General features: G+C 48.5%; 1 protein-coding gene across 1 annotated transcript in view; it reads right to left on the bottom strand.

Annotated features, from left to right (window-relative positions):
• LOC131898085 (uncharacterized) overlaps positions 1–12,207 on the bottom strand; it is a 48,137-nt gene that overhangs the window by 33,947 nt on the left and 1,983 nt on the right. The window lies entirely within an intron of this gene.

Genomic DNA, 12,207 nt, shown 5'->3' with positions numbered 1-12,207 from the left:
GATTGGGAGACAAAGGGTCAAGGTTTGAATCCTTGTCCTGAGACTTTCTGTATTGATCTTTGGAGAATCTACTTATCCGTTATGGGCTCCAATTATTACTATTTTTCAAGTGTTTATTACTATTATTATTTTGTGTATATGGTCTTTGATTCTCTGTGTGATTTTCTGTTTCTGTGTGTGTCTATCTGTCTCTCCCTCTGTGTGTGTGTGTGTGTGTCTATCTTTCTCTCTCTCCCTCTGCGTGTGTGTGTGTGTGTGTCTATCTTTCTCTCTCTCCCTCTGCGTGTGTGTGTGTGTGTGTGTGTGTGTGTGTGTGTGTGTGTACAAACTATAAAGCCCGTGCAGAAGTTAGAGGACAGGAGGCTGGGATATTGGTCCTTGCCTTGTTTGAGGCAGGGTTTCTCTAGCTGTTTTCTACTCTGCTGCACATTCCAGGCTAGCTGACCCGTGAGCTTCCTGTGGATTCTCCTGTATCTGCATCCCATGTTGCTGTAGTGCTGGGGTTAGAGTTAGCTATTACCACAACCAGTTTTTATATTGGTTGTTCCAAGGATTCAAACTCAGGTCATTAGGTTTGTGCAGCAAGGGCTTTTATGGGACAAGACATCTCCCTGGTCCCAGTCCCAGTTTTTAAACATGCAAAATAGGGATAGTGAACACACACACATACACACACACATACACACACATACACACACACACACGTATACACGTACACACACGTACACACGTACACACACATACACACATATATACACACACATACACACACATACACACACACACACACACACACGTATACACGTACACACACATACACACGTACACACACATACACACACATACACACACATACACACACATATACACACACACATATGCACGTACACACGTACACACACACACACACACACACACACACACACATATCCCTTCCTTGAAGGGGCTCATGATATTTAAATGTGACAGTCTATACCAACTACCTCATGCCCAAAAAACTCAATAAATAATTGATCCCATCTGTCCCTTGCCCCACATGTCCTTTCTACCTGCCTAGAGTCAGTCACCTACATACTCGCCAAGTTTTGCAGCCCCGAGATACCTCACTGCTTTCCGTAAAGAATCTCCTTCATGGCCTTCCTTCACCTCCAGGAGTGTCTTGGAAATGCCACAGGAAGCATATGCTTGCCTTGAATCATTCAAATGTAATAGCGGTAGCTTTCTTCTGAGCACTTTTCATTTGGACACTGATCCCATTTAATAACAGTTAGCTGTCTAGTCCCCCAGCTAGCTCTTGAGGGCCAGCACTATGATTGACTAAATTTGTTAATTGCAGGTCAACTACAAATTTCCTTGTAAATGGTAAATGTTCCATTGGTAGAGTGAAAATGACCTAAAACGTCTACAAATACCTGATTTTTAAGTGATCCCATGCTTCCGTGTTTCTAAGGGCCCCTCTTAATCCACTCTGCTCCAAGTCAGTGCCCTAGCCACCCTGCCAGCTTTACCCTTTGGGCTCTCAGGAGGAACTGCCTTTTCTTTCTTCCTCAGAGCCAGGTTTTTTGCTTTAGTCTCTGCCTCTGCCTAACCAGACCCACCTCAGGCAGCTCTTCCGGTAGAGTTCACGTGGCCTTTATATTTTTCCCTTTTGCCTTTTGTAGTGGCAACTTCCCTCACATTACCTTTCAAATAATGCAAAAGTGAAAACAATCAACACACCCAGCAGCCTTGGAAAAGGTAAAGTACTCCTGGAGAGCAGGGACAATAGGGACATCGCCCACCTGTAAGGTCTCATTGCATTTACTATGCACAAGCTGGGTCTCCTCTGGCAGGCAGTGCGCTCTTCAAAGGTGGAGCCAATGCCTGTCACCGGTCACATACAGATACATTGGGGGAGGGGGCAGTGGAGGAATGTTGCTTTCATTTTTTTCACAGTTTCTATTAGTATACTTATGCTCCCATCAAGCTTAAAATTCTATATTTTATAAGGAGATGTTTAATGGGCCCGTGGTGAATTCTTAACCACTTCATATAATTTGTTTTTATGAAGGACGACACTGTGTATGCCAGATACTGACTAGAAAGAAGTCTCTGGATTCCCTGACAGTTGAGCCCTTCTGTCTTCCTACTCGACCTGACTTGGACTCTTTATGGAGAAGTGCAGTGTGGGGTGGAAGGTTTGGGGAAAGAAAGCAAAGGAGAGGTCTGGCAGAGCAGGGAATTCCCCCTTTGAAGGATGCGGCACCTGCCCTCTCTGCTACTACAAGGGTGGGGTAGCTTGTCAGAGCCTAGCATCTGATGGGCTAACAGTCTTCTCCTCTGTTTAGTCTTTAATTTTCCAGCATGTTCTTTTGCTATAGTATTTGTCTAAGATTCTTTTCTTTTGCTAAAACACAAAGATCTGCAGTAAAATGTTCCAGCGTCGTAAGTGTGATGAGTTTTGGCACCTCGTGCACATCTGCTACCATCACCCGAATGAGTGGAGTGAGAAAGTGTTTCCAGCCCCTAGGAAGTCCCCCCGCGATTCTTCCCAGTCAGTCCTATTCCAGAGTCCGTAGCATCAGTGGGGTTGCTGGGTATGAGCTTCATGTAAGCAGAATGACATGTTCCTTTCCCCTCCTTCCTTTTACCCACTAGAACAGTAGCAAAAGTTGCAGACATAATCTAATTTATTTTCCAAAATGTCAAAAGTTAACAACCTCAAATGTAGGGTGGTGGTGGCTTCTGGGTAGGGGGAATTTCAAGGACAGTTAATGATTTCTTTATTCAGTTTTGTTTAATATAAAACTATACATCTAGTTTTATAATAACAAAGGAAAATAGAGCTTTCTCACAGGGTCATGGCTCTTGTGGAAAAGTGAGCACCGAAGAACATCAGCCCACGGTCAGAGAGCTCTCTGACTGTTTCCTGTTGGGATTCTTGGTTTTGTCTTTGACCAAAAGATTCTGCCATCTTCAAGCTCTTTACTTGTGAAAAAATTATTCACACATATGTTTTAAAACCTTGACTATACATTTGAGTTTTAGTGGTATGTTTGAGTCTAACAGTAGCAGAGAAAAATATACAATTTTCTGTCAAACTGGTAAATTTCCCTGTAGGTCAGCTGACAGCAGGCAAGGGACAGTTTCCTCTCCTGTGCCCTGTGTCTCTGTAATACAGACGTGTACACAGAGGAGTGACAAGCAGAGGCATAAAAGCTTTGCAAGTTTGGAATCCTGACACAGTGTTTGTAGGAACACTCAAAACATGGAGGAGGAAAAACAGCCTCCTGATTTCTTGGCAGAATGGAAAGCCCAACTCCATTGGCTAAATGATCCCATATGTGGTAACCACCAAAACTGGGGTGGGGGGTGGGACTTGACATAGGCTGCAGGGAGATGCCAGCACTCTGTGTAGACTGGCTAGACAGTGGGCAAGTTGAGAACCTCATTGAGCCTGTCTCCACTTCTCTAAAATGGGGTGATGATGGGTAGTGGGAAAGGTGATAAAAATGGTATACACTATTCATGTACCAACAGCTCACTGACTCTTCTGGACCAGGAGTAAGCGCTCTGGGATCCAGGCTCTATATCTTAGGATCGCTGACTTTCAGAGAGGGTCATGAATTTGATCAGGTGATCTTTCTTTACTCCATCTTTATAGGCTTTTACTTTCTTATTGAGGAAACAGGGACATTTTGTTAGTGAATTAGAGGTGGAGAGAAAAAGGGAAAGCCATTGGAGTCATACCAAGTTGGGTAGGGATTCCAACTCACTGATTTATAACTGTGTGTGTGACCTGGGGCCAGTATGAACATCAGAGCCTCAGTTTTTCATGTGGGAAATGGGAGTAGCTTCCAGTGGTTTTAATCATCGCTTCAGCACATTGCTATGTGTATTTTGTGAGTAGCACAGCAACTGAGACAAAAGCTATCATTGATAGGAATGGACTATCTCTTGCATGAGAGGCCCTGGCAAGGACAAGAAAAGAAACTGACCCTACTCTATCTTCCAGCACACCTGAGCAGCTGCTCTGTAAACCAGGGTCATGGGGGCTCAGAACAAGGGGCTTTGATGCTTACACAATTAGAATGGAGTTTTCCACCATGCTGGACATGGACAAGATGGATCACCTGGACTGAGAAAATGGGCCAGATATGCCTGAGGCCATCTGGGGGAGAGCTGCAGCCACATGGTTGGCACTACGCAGCCCTCCTCATCTGGAAGGCATGTTCTGATGCTCCAAAGCAGCTGGGACCAGAGACTGTAGCCCAGGGAAGTAGGGGTTGTTTGTTTGTTTTTAGCAACAAGAAGTCACAATCCTCTCCCTTCCCCCAGCTCATTTTAGTACATACCTAGGGGCCTCTTTAGAATCTCCTTCACATCCACAGAAACCTTTCCCCAATTCTCAGAGGCAGGCTAAGGGTTTTGCTAGACATGGGAGCTGAAGCCAAGTGGTCTGGGGTTTAGCCAAATTCACTGTTTCCTGGTACAAAATGTTTGCAACAGGTAACCATTTGAGAGAGGGAATACTTTTAAGAAAAAGCAAGTCGGCTAACACGGCCCCTCCCACCATTTGCTCTTTGGTGAGGGTCCTCAGCTTTCCAATCCCACCCTAATTTCCCTTCACTTAGGCCTCTGAACTACCACTTTGCTGTTCATACTGGAATGTTGGGGGCTTTCTCATGCTTGACAGTCTTGACTGCCTCTCCTGCTGCGCAGCCGAATCTTTTTGAAGGGTTCTTTCTCATCTTTTGAAAGGGTTTACCCACACCTGAACTCCTTACTCTTTTCCTTGGGTCCACCTGTCCCTGCCCTTGCGGAGAGGGCACTGTGGGGGTGGGAGTAGGGGGTAGGGCCACCGTGTGCTCAACTCTGATTTTAGCCTTCAGTCTCTCTGAAAGCCAGACTGGAGTTGGAAAGCTTTAGAGTCAGTCCTCAACAGGCATTACAGCTTGGGGTCTAGAGGGCTGCGAGACTGCAATGGGGCCGCAGCAGACTCTTCCACAGCTTGGAGCCCAGCTGTTTGTTGCCTGGAGCTGGGAACCCGAGGTGAGAGACCTCCTCCTCTGTTTTCCCAGATGCCTGAGCTGAGCATATGCTTCACTCTTCTAAGCAATTTTTAATTCATAGCATAACTTTGGGAACCTCTAAATAACCGTCCTCAGAACCAAAACAACGCCTACAGTCTCAGCGAATAGAGGAGGCTACCCCAAGGAGCGGGTATATGGGAGACCAGAGTGGCCCTGCTGTTCCTCACTGCCAAGTCTTCTTCCTGGAAATGCAATTGGACCCCAAGGTATTTTGTAGCTGGTATCAAAATGGTTTCGGTTAGGACTTTGTAAAGTTAGATTAAAACAAAACAAAAACCAAAACATCAAATACGTGCTTACAGAGATTAAAGGCTACACACACACAAACACACACACAGGCAAATACATAGAGCATGCAAATATATACCAGAACAATGTACAATTAATATAATGTATATAATAAATATTAGATAATTAACATGACTATAAAATAACATAGGAGCTAGATGCCATAAATTAAACAACACTCGGTGAAAATCGATACATATTATACTGTAAACAGTATATAATGCAACCAAAATAAGTTGTAGATCCTGTGTATGAAACACAATGAACTCTTCTGAAATACACAAGGTGTGTTGGAGTTTTATGTCTGCAGCATGGGAAAGGAAGCCACCGGTGATCTAGGTCTGCTGTGCATGCCGAGCCTCCAAATCTTTACCTATCCTAATTCCCCAGAGCTGACCCGGTCTTCAAGACGGATTAAAATATCCCTCCAAAGGTCAGTTTCTTCTTGGGATAACGGAATCGCAGGATTTCTTACAAGGGTCAGAATCTGACTGGGGGGAGGGCGCAAATTTCACAAATGACGCAGAAGGGCACACTCACATGGTCACTGTAAGCCTGTTCGGTCCCGAGAGCGAGAGCGTATGCCTGAGTGTTCTGTCTCACTCACGCAAAAACAGTTTAACTCGCCGTTTACCAATTTAGGCATTTACAGTCAATTTAAACCTTGAAATGAATCTTCGTTTGCGAGATCTGAACGCTGGAGAGGCCCTTCAGCACGATGGTTGGAAAGGAAGTTTCGAGACCCATGGACGAGTTGGAGATTTAAAGCAAAGTAAAACACACAGTTAGAAAAATTATATTAAGGGCGCTCTCACAAGTAAAGCAGTTTATTAGTTGCTGCATGCGTTTACTCTTCCCAGGAAGGAGAAATTAGAGAAACACTTCCACGGAATGTTACCCGAAAGAAGGACGCAATCTGAAAGGAGGAAACAGCATCGGATGGGGTTTGCAACCTGAAACATTGGCAATTAATTTTCTCCGAAGTCACCCAGGTCTAGAACCTCAACTTCGGTTGAAAGCTGGGTGTGTGCGTTAAGCAAAAGCGGTCTTCTATTTTCGAAGGGAAAGCCGGCAGGCCTAGAGCTGCCCCGGGGCTGGTCGGCTGCTGGGCTGGTCCGCTACCCGGCTCCGGAGTCTGAGGCCCCAACGCGCTGCTGCGGACAGCGCCCCGGCAGCGAGAGCAAAGAGCGTTTATTTGCAATCACTTTAACTCTTGGTGGCTGGATCTTTCCAGCGCCCTGCGGCGGGCGGAGTGTTAGACAAGCCCTGAAGTCTGTAGCTCTCACCTCAGAGTCAATATTATCTCAGATGGGCACAATAGACTGGAATGAAAAGCTAATATTGAACCAATGCGGTCCCTGCTCGCGCTGCTACGATGCCACCCTTTGTTGCGCAGCCCCGGGCGAGCCTCTGGTAGCCCAGCTAAGCGGAGGGCTGCGGCGGTCGGGGCCCTCGTCAGCCTCAGGAGGACTGCAGCTGCTGCAGCACCCCCGGAGGCCCCTCAGCACCCCTACTCCCTGGCGGCCTCTTCTCTAACTGCCAGTGGCTGGTTTGAGTGGAAAGAGAGCCACACCGCGCTTCCCTGCTCTCCAACAGGGTGATGCAAACAGGAAAGCCAGGCCTAGTGAGTTCGGCTTGTATGTGCCAGGGGCCCCTGACTGCTGTGTTTCATGGGGGCATGGGCAGCTTGGCCACCGGAGCTAGAGTCATGAGCCCTAGAAGAAGCCATTAGACTACCCGTTTCAAAGTCTAGAGTTGTTGGCAAAGGGTAGATACTCGAGAGGGTGTTTTCGGGCGTCACAGGAATCTCCACGATAGGTAGGTATGCAGAACTAAAGCTCTAAGAAAGCCCCAGATACTCCTTTTTGCCTCATGCTTAATGCTGACGATGTTCTGTGGCCACTAGAAGAGGTTTCAAGACTTCTTTGAATCTCCAATGTGGAAAGACATGGGGAGGCACACAGGCGACAGGGCTGCTGTCCCACCCACAGAAGCACAGAGGCCCCTACCCACATCCTCCACTCCCAACTCCTAGTTAGGCATTGCTAGTTCCGGGAGGGGAATGTGGCTTTCAGGACAGATGGTGGGCCAGCGCAAGCAATCAAGAGCCAGGGTTACAAAGATGCAAGAAAACATCAATAGGCTTTGTGGCTTGGGTCAGTTTGGGTGACCCATCTGAGGGTGGGGACTCTTTGCTGACCTTTCAAGTTGGCTGGAGTGTGCGCTCTGGAGACTGGGTGGGAGAGTGACTGGGTTGCTCAGAGTTCCTAGGGGACCAACAATACATCTTGTTAGGAGATGGCAAGGTGGCACAGTGAGTGAGTGTAAACCTCTCTGACCCTCAGTTTTCTCACCTGGAAAATGGGCATCTTACCATTCACCACACTTTGAGGTTCACTGACTCATGGGTGTGAAAGGACATGCTTAAAGCCCAAACTTCACACGGGAGAGGAGCTGTTTCTCGAATTTTTCTGGCATTCTCCCTAGCTTTCAAGGAGTTGGGAACAAAGCTGCGTGAGAGCCCAGGAAGGTGCCTGAAGGACTCCATGCACACACCCTGGACCTAGACGTGCCTTGGAGGAGCAGCTTTGGGGTGACGGGTGGAGGTGGGGGGTGGGGTGGGGTGGTGCCACACCCTGTCACCCAGGAGTATCTGCGGACAAGGCTGTTTCATGTTCTTCTGGGCAGTCACCTAGGAAAGCCTGTCCGTGTCCCCTGGCTCCTGTGTCCTTGTGTGTGAGAACATCTGTTTTCCTTGCCTTGCTTGGCCTTAATCTCTCATTTGAAGGCAGCTGATGGAGAAGGAAATGGTGACACCCCTCCTCTCTTGATCATTTCTTTGCTTTCAATAATGAGTCATCAGGGCTGTGTGTGCTGAGGATCGACGAGTTTCAGTGACGGCAGTAAAGCCCAAAGGCCCTGGTGTGTCTGTCTCCTCGAGTAGTGTGGAGTTCTGGACTGGAACGCTGGGTTTAAAAAAGAATGGTTTCCAGAGACCCCGAAACTCACAGGCTGTCATTGACAACGCATCTTTCCCTCAGTCACCCAGCACAGCAGAAGCCAGGATCCGGGAGAGACCACATACATCCAAATCTGCAGTTTGAGCAGTAAAGCAGAGGGCAACACTCCAAGGCCTCTATATACCAGCAGGCTCTATACGGATTCTACTGCTTCACCTCAAGAGAGGTGCTAGGTTGCTCCGTGAAAGATGAGGTCTGTGCGTGTCTGGTGGCAGGGACAGGAAGGGTCATCATGTGGGTTTGCAGTTAGTGATACGCTGGCACCTGCGCAATAATCAGAAGACTCCCCCCATCTCGGACTGTCCTCCACCCGCCGCAAGGGGGCGCACATCTAGGAGAGCGGCACCTGGCAACCCAGTTCTAACCCTACTCAGGACCACCACAGGACCATTCTCTAAGCCGCAGTGGTTGGGCAGTGGTATCCGGGTCCTCAGGCATGGAGTTGTGGTCGCCTTTGCGCAACAACTGACTGTCTCCCTGGCTTAGGTGGTCCCAGTCTCCAAGTCCTTGTTAGAGCGGAACCTGTCCACTCCTCCCTGCTCCCTTTACAGGAAAGGCTGGCTCCTAGAGAAAAGGAAAATACAGAGAGGAACTCTGGGGCTGATTTGAAGCCGAAGGAAGCAGGTGAGACGCAAGGTCGTCACCCTCCCTTCTCAGTAGCCAAGAGCCTCCTCAGAGGTCCTGCTCTGTTTTGAACCGTGATCGGTGGCGGTGGGCGGCAACCCCTTGCACTTTCAGCAAACTCCGAGGGTGTCGCGCCCGTGCGCGTCGCTTGCCACTAGGTGCCGCTGCGCACACGTAGATTGCGGCTCTGGGCTGCCTTGCAGGCTCCGCGAGAGAACTCTGGGGAGGATGCCAGAAAGGGATTTACCGTGATAATTTTAAAAAATGTTTTTAAGGTCTTAATTCTCCTTTTTGTTTTCCCACAGCCGCCCTAGCGTTCAGAGACCAGAGGGACTGGGATCACAGTTACAGAGCTGGAGAAACTTTGTAGCCAACCCTAGGTTGGTCCTTCTCAGGACACCTTACACAGTGGGGCTCACCATGCTAGGGCACTACATGATCCTAACACTAAGGAAAATGTAAAGAATGCTGAAAGTGAGCTCATCTATACCCAACGGCCTGTAAGACACTGATTCTGCCTTGTGTGATAACCACGCACTAGTCACCAGGCACCCCGACCCACTAGAGCTGCATGATGTTATCCACCCACCCCAGATACCCCGGCCTAGCACCCACACAGGCGGAGGCGAGGGCTCTGCTTCTCTGCTAGCAGAGACCTGGCAGGAAAATCAACACAGCAGATGGGTATCACAGATTCCCAGAAACCCCTGCCCTTTGATACCTCTAGAGAGTCAAGAATCCGGGCTGATCTCACCCCCAGCACCTCCTGAGCGAAGTTCACGGGCTTTGAGGGGAACATGAGGGAGTGTGGCAGGAGTGAAGTCAGTGTGAATGCCTTTGTACAACTTCATTGATCATTCTGTGAAGCCCTGGCTGGGCCAGAAAGCGACAGCAACATCCGCGAGAGGAGCTGGCTTTTATTGAATGAATTAATGTTCATTATGCGCTAGACACTGTCCTAACAATTTGCTTTGTTTATCTCTTGAAATAATCCCAAATGCTACTGCATTATTATTATTCCCATTTAGAGGAAGAGAAAAAAGAGGCAAAGAAGGTAGGTGACTTGCCCAAGGTCACACAGTAAAGCTATGAGTGCGATGGGGGGAACTTGATTAGGTATGATTACAAATAGAAAAATTCACTTTGTACTGTACAGTTTTGAAAATGGGTTGTGTAATTATCATCACTCTGACAAAGAACACTTTGATTATGCAGCCATCCAGAAATTTACCGGCCACTGCTACTGTCTGCTTCCTAGACACAAGGGCTGTATTTTACATACAACAAAATGAGGTCAGGGGAGATTGAGATGTTGACCCAGGTCGTTCAGTAAGAGACAAATACATGATCTTGATCACATGTGCCTTCTATTCCTCTGCCTGCAAAATCTATGATGTTCAACCCTCAGTGACTTGGGGCGCCCCAACTGTGTGTACAGGTACTTAACCAAACAGCACCTTCTTGGGTCTTCAAGGAACAAAGGAGGTGCGAATTCTGGTAGGCCAGACGCCAGATGGAGGGTCTTCATCTCTGAGCTCTGGGTCCCAAGCTGGACTTGAAGCCCAGAGTCCTGGTGCGCCTCTGCTGGCCAGTGTGGTTAATAAGTTACTCTCTAGTTAATTCCTCCACACTTCGCCTGGGAGGCCAGATCCTCGGGCCAGATCCTCGGCCAGCACCTCGGGCTGAAGGCATGAATTAGCATAGATTACTGGGCTTCCTGGGCTTCTGCTCCCTGCCGGACTCACCGGAAAACCGCCTTTCTTCTTCGGTAGAGGTGGGGTGGGAGCGGCATGGAACCCCCTAAGGTTCAGGTGCTTGAGGCAGAGGTACTGAATACTCCGGTTTCCTTCAAAATTCAGGGACCAAACCCATTGCATGAGCGTGGGCCACCTGCAGCCCACCCAGAGCCCACCTCCAGTGTCAATCCTAGTGGTAGATGAGCAGTTTGCAAGAGGTTGGTGGCTTGCTGAGGATACCATGAAATTGGTGAAATGTCACTGCCTCAGGCAAGAGACTGGGGGCCCTTGTCTGAAGCTAGGTGCTCATTCTCTTAGGACATTTCCCTGGTACATCTTGGTACAAAGAGGTGAAGCATTAACCAGTACCAACTGCACACGAAGCACCCAAGGATAAACATTTTAAACCCACACTATGGGGGTCCAATCAAATCTCCCAGACAGGCCTGGATTCCTCGGCCCTCAAAGTCAGTAACTGTGATACCCTCAGCCAAGTTCACAAATGCTAACTGGGTGGAGTTGGGGGTGGAGGCACCCACATTTGGTCCCACAGCCTGAGTGAAGCTTTTAGTGGTCCTAATTTGGAGCCAGAGTTTCAGGCCCCTTCTGGAGGCCCAGGCCCACCTTCTTGCCCTCCTCCAGAGGATTTGTGGTGTGACATATGGGAGTGTTTGTTTCTAGCTTCAGAAGCTCCCAGTTGCCCCCTAGTTCCTCTGAAGCTTGCTTGGCTAGGCATGGGCCAAGACTTCTGCCCTTCACTGTGTTTCAGACTTCAGAGACCTGAGCACTGAGAGGCCTCTATTTCTACAGCCCAGATAAGACCAGGGAGAGATTCTCATTTGGGGAATGGTTCAGGCCTGAAAGAGCGTGGCCTTCAAATGCACACCATTTTCACAGTGCTGGATCTAATGCCTATAGCCGCTGGGCTTTCCAAAAATGGGTCAAAGGAGCAATGCCATCTGGAAGCGAAGGTGAAAACGGGCCAGGACCAAAGACTGGTGGTTCAAGGTCTGAAGTCCAAGGCAAGGTCAGATTTATATCTCTGTGAGAGCAAAGCTGGGCAGGCTCATGCCTGTCTGCTGGGTTATCTGTGAGAGTGTGTTTGCACACGCTGGAATACTCTTGGGGGATTCAAAGTGAGGGGGCAGCAAAAATAGCTCCCGTGGTCTCCAAATTAATCTGTCTGGAGCCTCAACAACACCAGAAACTCTTTTTTCAGCTCCCATTCTACCTAGGGGTCCCCGAGCTTCTACCTTCTCAGAGGTAGAACACTATACAAGAGACACACACAACCTAAACAACAGCAGATGAAAAACAGGGAAAGGAACCCTTTTTTTGCCGGACTTCCTGGAGCGTCCTAAGGCCCAGACCCCTGGTGGAATCAGATGGCTTTCACACTCCCTCTAGAGGACTTCACATCTCTCTTCTGCAGATCTACTTCTCCCGGGTCTCAGGCACCTAGTCACC

This window comes from Peromyscus eremicus, chromosome 1 (assembly GCF_949786415.1).
Source record: "Peromyscus eremicus chromosome 1, PerEre_H2_v1, whole genome shotgun sequence".
Lineage (NCBI taxonomy): Eukaryota > Metazoa > Chordata > Mammalia > Rodentia > Cricetidae > Peromyscus > Peromyscus eremicus.
The sequence above is the reverse complement of the archived record's forward strand: the minus strand, read 5'-3'. Positions and strand labels throughout refer to the sequence as shown.